Here is a 6,070-nt window from a genome sequence, read left to right on the forward strand (position 1 = left end):
CCGTGCTAAGCTTTTGGTTTTGTTTATAAACCGTATGTATTAACTACTTTAACATAAGCATACTAGCATATATATTTGCATATACAAATATTATATACGAACGTGTGTGCTATTTTAATATACGCTTAATATAATAGAATGAAAAATAATTACCATATTATTTATCATTTATTTAGCAAGCTTAATTAAACGCATGCTATTGTGAGTTGTTATGTGTTTGTTACCATATAATTGTGAGCTCTTCATCACTTGCAGATAAACTCCCTTACCATGGGTTATTTCGAGACTAACCTAGAACTGAACAATGATTTTGTGTTTTATACAGCTGATATTCTCTTTGTTCTTAGATTTTCTTCTGTCGACGTAAACATTTTGTTTAAAAGAAGGATAGCACTTATAGATAAATCAGATTAAGTTTGTGTGATAAAAAACCCAGCTATTTTAGAAAAATAGAGTTACTGTTTCATAAAGGAATAGTACTTTAGAATGGTCTGGTTGGCTGTTTTATAAAAGAATAACACTTTAAGAAGATTCGGGTTGGCTGTTTTATAAGAGAATAACACTTTAAGAAGATTCGGGTTGGCTGTTTTATAAAAGAATAACACTTTAAGAAGATTCGGGTTGGCTGTTTTATAAAAGAATACCACTTTAAGAAGATTCGGGTTGGCTGTTTTATAAGAGAATAACACTTTAAGAAGATTCGGGTTGGCTGTTTTATAAGAGAATAACACTTTAAGAAGATTCGGTTTTGGCTCTTTTATAAGAGAATAACACTTTAAGAAGATTCGGGTTGGTTGTTTTATAAGAGAATAACACTTTAAGAAGATTCGGGTTGGCTGTTTTATAAGAGAATAACAATTTAAGAAGATTCGGGTTTGGCTCTTTTATAAGAGAATAACACTTTAAGAAGATTCTGTTTTGGCTCTTTTATAAGAGAATAACACTTTAAGAAGATTCGGGTTGGTTGTTTTATAAGAGAATAACAATTTAAGAAGATTCGGGTTGGTTGTTTTATAAGAGAATAACACTTTAGAGGGTTGTCAACGGTTTCTTTAAAAAATAACACTTTCAGAAGATTCGTGTTGGCTGTTTCATAAAATAACAGAGTTTCCAATGGAATCTGGCAAATTCGTATAGAGCATATCTGGAGTTTGTTAAGATGTTTCAGTGGAATCTGATAAGTTCGTATAGAGCATATCTGGAGTTTGTTAAGTTGTTTTATAGAAGAACAACAAAAACCAATGTTGACTGACGTCGAATGAGTCAGTTATCATACAAGTACGTAAATGCTAGAACAACAAAAATCAATGTTGACATCGAATGAGTCAGTTATCATACAAGTACCTAAATGCAATAACAACAAACCTCAATGTTGGCGTTAAATTAGTCAGTTATTATACAATGTTGACGTCGAATGCGTCAGTTATCATACAATGTTGACGTCGAATTAAGTAATCATATAAGTAGGTAAATGCTTGACGTACAATACGTACAAGAAAAAGGTTCAATCACAACCCTTGGAAAGTCGACAATCTTCATTACAAAAACACTCTGAGATATACACACGTATTTGTGTATGTGTGTGTGCACAAATACGGCATGCTCGTGTTCACACTTTGAAACAGGGGTGGAGTGAGGTACACCACAGCAGGCCTAGGCCTTACATAACTTTTCTGACAAATGACGGACAAGCGAGCAAGTATATAAATTACAGTGACATATGCACTCGTTGTGTTTCTTTGCTCATAAGTGAGGAGGTGTTTCATATTTCCGAAATTAATTATCACCGCTTCCATGCCTATTAAAAACCTTCCCACCCTTAACGCTTTGAAGCGGACGGTGCAAAAAATAGAGTGCCTTTCCATGTTTATGGATTCCAGGCAGTGCATTTGGCGCGCTAATGCTCAAGAACATAAACCCACTCATGCAAATGAATTTCGATGCACACTGAACCACACAATAATACATTACCGCTCAGAAAGACAGCAAAATGGTTACCCCAACCACAGTATGAACGTTTAGAGAGTTAGTGAAGAAACTATACCTTATATGAAAGATTGGCCAGTTCGAGAATATGTTTGGAAGCTAGAATACAAAGAAGGCTTGTAGGAGGAGTAGGTCTGGCTCATTAAGTGACTCAGCACAGCGTACCATGGTGTAGATACATTATCTTGGTCCACATCATCGTCTCTTGGCAAACACCAGCCCGACGAGGGGGGGGGGGGATTGTAGAAAAAAATGCCTCTACAAACACGCTGCATCTTTCGAGAGTTATTTGCTCTCCATTTTTCAAAAGTGATAGCTCATGGAACAGAAAAAAATGTTTATCATTCGAAAGTTTTAGCAAGTCTTCGAGCTTACAGCTGTTCTAATATACCATGGAAGAAACCCAAACACAGATAAACTGCCTCGACCATCTGGTCTCTAAAATAGTAATTTTTCGCATGGCTTCTGTATTGAACATTCTTGTAACCATTTGCTACTTTTAAGGATTCTATATTGAACATTCTTGTAACCATTTGCTACTTTTAAGGATTCTATATTGAACATTCTTGTAACCATTTGCTACTTTTAAGGATTCTATATTGAACATTCTTGTAACCATTTGCTACTTTTAAGGATTCTATATTGAACATTCTTGTAACTGTTTGCTACTTTTATGACTTCTGTATTGAACATTCAACAAGACTTCTGTATGGGACATTCTTGTAACTGTTTGCTACTTTTATGACGTCTGTATTGAACATTCAACAAGGCTTCTGTATGGGACATTCTTGTAACTGTTTGCTACTTTGACGTCTGTATTGAAAATTCTTGTAACCGTTTGCTACTTTTAAGGCTTCTGTATTGAACATTCTTGTAACTGTTTGCTACTTTTATTACTTCTGTGTTGAACATTCAACGAGGCTTCTGCTTCTGTATGGGATATTCTTGTAACTGTTTGCTACTTTTATGACGTCTGTATTGAAAATTCTTGTAACCGTTTGCTACTTTTAAGGCTTCTGTATTGAACATTCTTGTAACTGTTTGCTACTTTTAAGGTTTCTCTATTGAATATTCAACGAGGCTTCTGTATTGAACATTCTTGTAATTGTTTGCTACTTTTAAGCAAACGGTTACCCGATCAATTTGAATATCAATGTTAATGAATTACAGTGAAAAGGATGGGCGGTTGCAAAATAAAGATCTTTGTGATTTCGACATTAGAAAAATAACTTATTCTCTTCATCTTTAACTGTCTGTGTAATGTATTACGTGAGAAAAGGACAGATCTGTTTTACCGGTACGAATCACAGTACTAACTCAAGGACGGATTTTACATGATAAAAAAGCCTGTCATTATTACATTATTATTTGATGTACGCTTGGAAAAACATTGAGCAACTTCTATGACATTTTGGGACATGGAAAAATGTCAGTCGAAACAACTTTCAAAAATCTTTAGATGATATAGTTTTCAGTGTTAGTTGTTCTATTTGTGTATGTTTCTATTCTAAAGATGCCAAACTCAAGAAAAGCGACTTTAAGGTTTAAATGTTTTCAGACGATATTCTTGTACATCCTGTAGTTGCACCATAAAATTCGTTTTCAAATTAGAAGTTCTCTATAAATAGCGCACCTGTGATGTCAAGTTAACATGGGGATCTATGGTCTAGTGTGCAAACAAGTGAAACTGTATCACTTTTACAGCTGTCACTATGAAATACAATAGCCTACTTGTGCTGTTCACTCTTTCCAGTTTAAAGAAAAAAAAACGCCTCTCTAACATAGTAACAAGGTGCATGCTGTAAGTAGCAAGTCTACACAAATCTTGGAGTCCAAAGTGACCACTCACGACACGACTCAGATATTTTATTTCAAATAGAACATCGTTTAAATATGAAGATAGAAAGCCATCAAAATTATTAGCGTTTCCTTGCTTGATAACATTCTCCCAAAAAGCCTAAAAACGAATCTCAGAGCATTCACATTTATTTTATTTTATTTTTTGCAAGATTAATCACTCATTCTTACGGAAAAAGGAAGGATCTACAAAGAATTTCTAGCAACACATCTGCCATATAATGCTGATGGACTTATATCAAGCTTACTATAATAAATTCATGAACATAACTTTCTTCTTTAAGTGACATATTTATTTGCAAAATGATGGGAATCGTAACAACTTTTATCGTTAAACTAGAAATAATTTGCCTTATGTGTGGCAGTGCTATAAGCAAGTTTGATAGAACAAAATTCACTCTGAGAACATTCGTATTACAGATGTCATTTTGGAGTTTACATTTTATACGTATGGTGTAACCTGAACGCAGAGTTTTGCGAAGTAGTTTTATTCACGCACAACATACACACAAAAACTAACCTGGCGTACATTAGTGGTTAGAATGTTGGGCTGCGTACAGAATGGTCCAAGGTTTGAGGCATGATGCCGATGTACCTTCATCTGTAAGCGTGTTATAAAAGTGACAGTCGATCCCGTTATTCGGTTCTAAGAACCGGAGAAAGCCCTCGTGGCGACAATTTCTGCTACCCTCCCTCTAGCTAGTGGTTTAAAAAATCAGGTATAGATAAACCTGAATCCTTGGGTCTCTTAACTGGTAGTTTAACCCACATGCGCTTAATGTGTCGTTCAGAAGGAAATTTTCAGTTCCATAATAACAGTAATTTTTATTTCATTCTTCCCGGAGATTTATTGTAGAATTTGCACTTTTTTAGTATGGTCTTTTAAGATATGTGCATCGATAAAGCTGTCGAAAAGTATTTATCCTTTTAACAAGCTCCTGCTAAGAGCTAAAGTAAATGGTATAACAAATAAATTCCCCGAAACAAAGAACCTTATATGAAAATAAGTAATATGATCATTTGTAAATCAATCTCAATATATAACTTATGTTACGATCAAACTCAATCTTAAAAAGACGAGTATAAAAACCGATACTAAAATAAATTACAAACTTGCTCTCCAAGAAGTATAGTATTTCCTTAGGAAAATACGGAAGTCAATATATATATTTTTAAAAAATCGATTTACCCCGATGCTACGCTTCATGAAACCCAAAGGTAATAAACATATAAAGTTTTCGTGTGATGCATAATTGGCATTATGAACGACTTTGATGCCACGCTTCATGAAACTCAAAGGTAATAAACATATAAAGTTTTCGCGTGATGCATAATGGGCATTATGAATGACTTTGATGCCACGCTTCATGAAACTTAAAGCTAATAAACATATAAAGTTTTCGCATGATGCATAATGGGCATTATGAACGACTTCGATGCTACGCTTCATGAAACTCAAAGGTAATAAACATATAAAGTTTTCGCATGATGCACAATGGGCATTATGAACGACTTCGATGCTACGCTTCATGAAACTCAAAGGTAATAAACATATAAAGTTTTCGCATGATGTATAATGGGCATTATGAACGACTTCGATACTACGCTTCATGAAACTCAGAGGTAATAAACATATAAAGTTTTTGCATGATGCATAATTGGCATTCAAACGACATTGATGCTACGCTTCACGAAACCCAAAGGTAATAAACATATAAAGTTTTCGCGTGATGCATAATTGGCATTATGAATGACTTCGATGCTACGCTTCATGAAACCCAAAGGTAATAAACATTATAAAGTTTTCGCGTGATGCATAATGGGCATTATGAACAAACGAGGTCTGAGTTTCTTTAAGACTTCGGCTGGACATGTCATATCTAAGTGAACCTTTTACTTAACATTTATATTGTCGTAATATCATCTGATAGAAGTAGGTAATAGATCTACTCATTATATGTATTATTGCCAGATGCCTGCTTTCCACTAGGAACGTCTTACATCAGTCTAGTATGATAGCCATAAACTGTGTTTACAGCATGACAATAATAACGATGTGTTTACAGCATGACAGTAATAAATTATGTGTTTACAGCATGACAGTAATAAACTATGTGTTTACAGCATGAAAGTAATAAATCACGTTTACAGCATAACAGTAATAAATTATGTGTTTACAGCATGACAGTAATAAACTCTGTGTTTACAGCATGACAATAATAACGAT

The sequence above is a fragment of the Limulus polyphemus genome, unplaced genomic scaffold (assembly GCF_000517525.1).
Source record: "Limulus polyphemus unplaced genomic scaffold, Limulus_polyphemus-2.1.2 Scaffold1047, whole genome shotgun sequence".
Taxonomy (NCBI): Eukaryota; Metazoa; Arthropoda; class Merostomata; order Xiphosura; family Limulidae; genus Limulus; species Limulus polyphemus.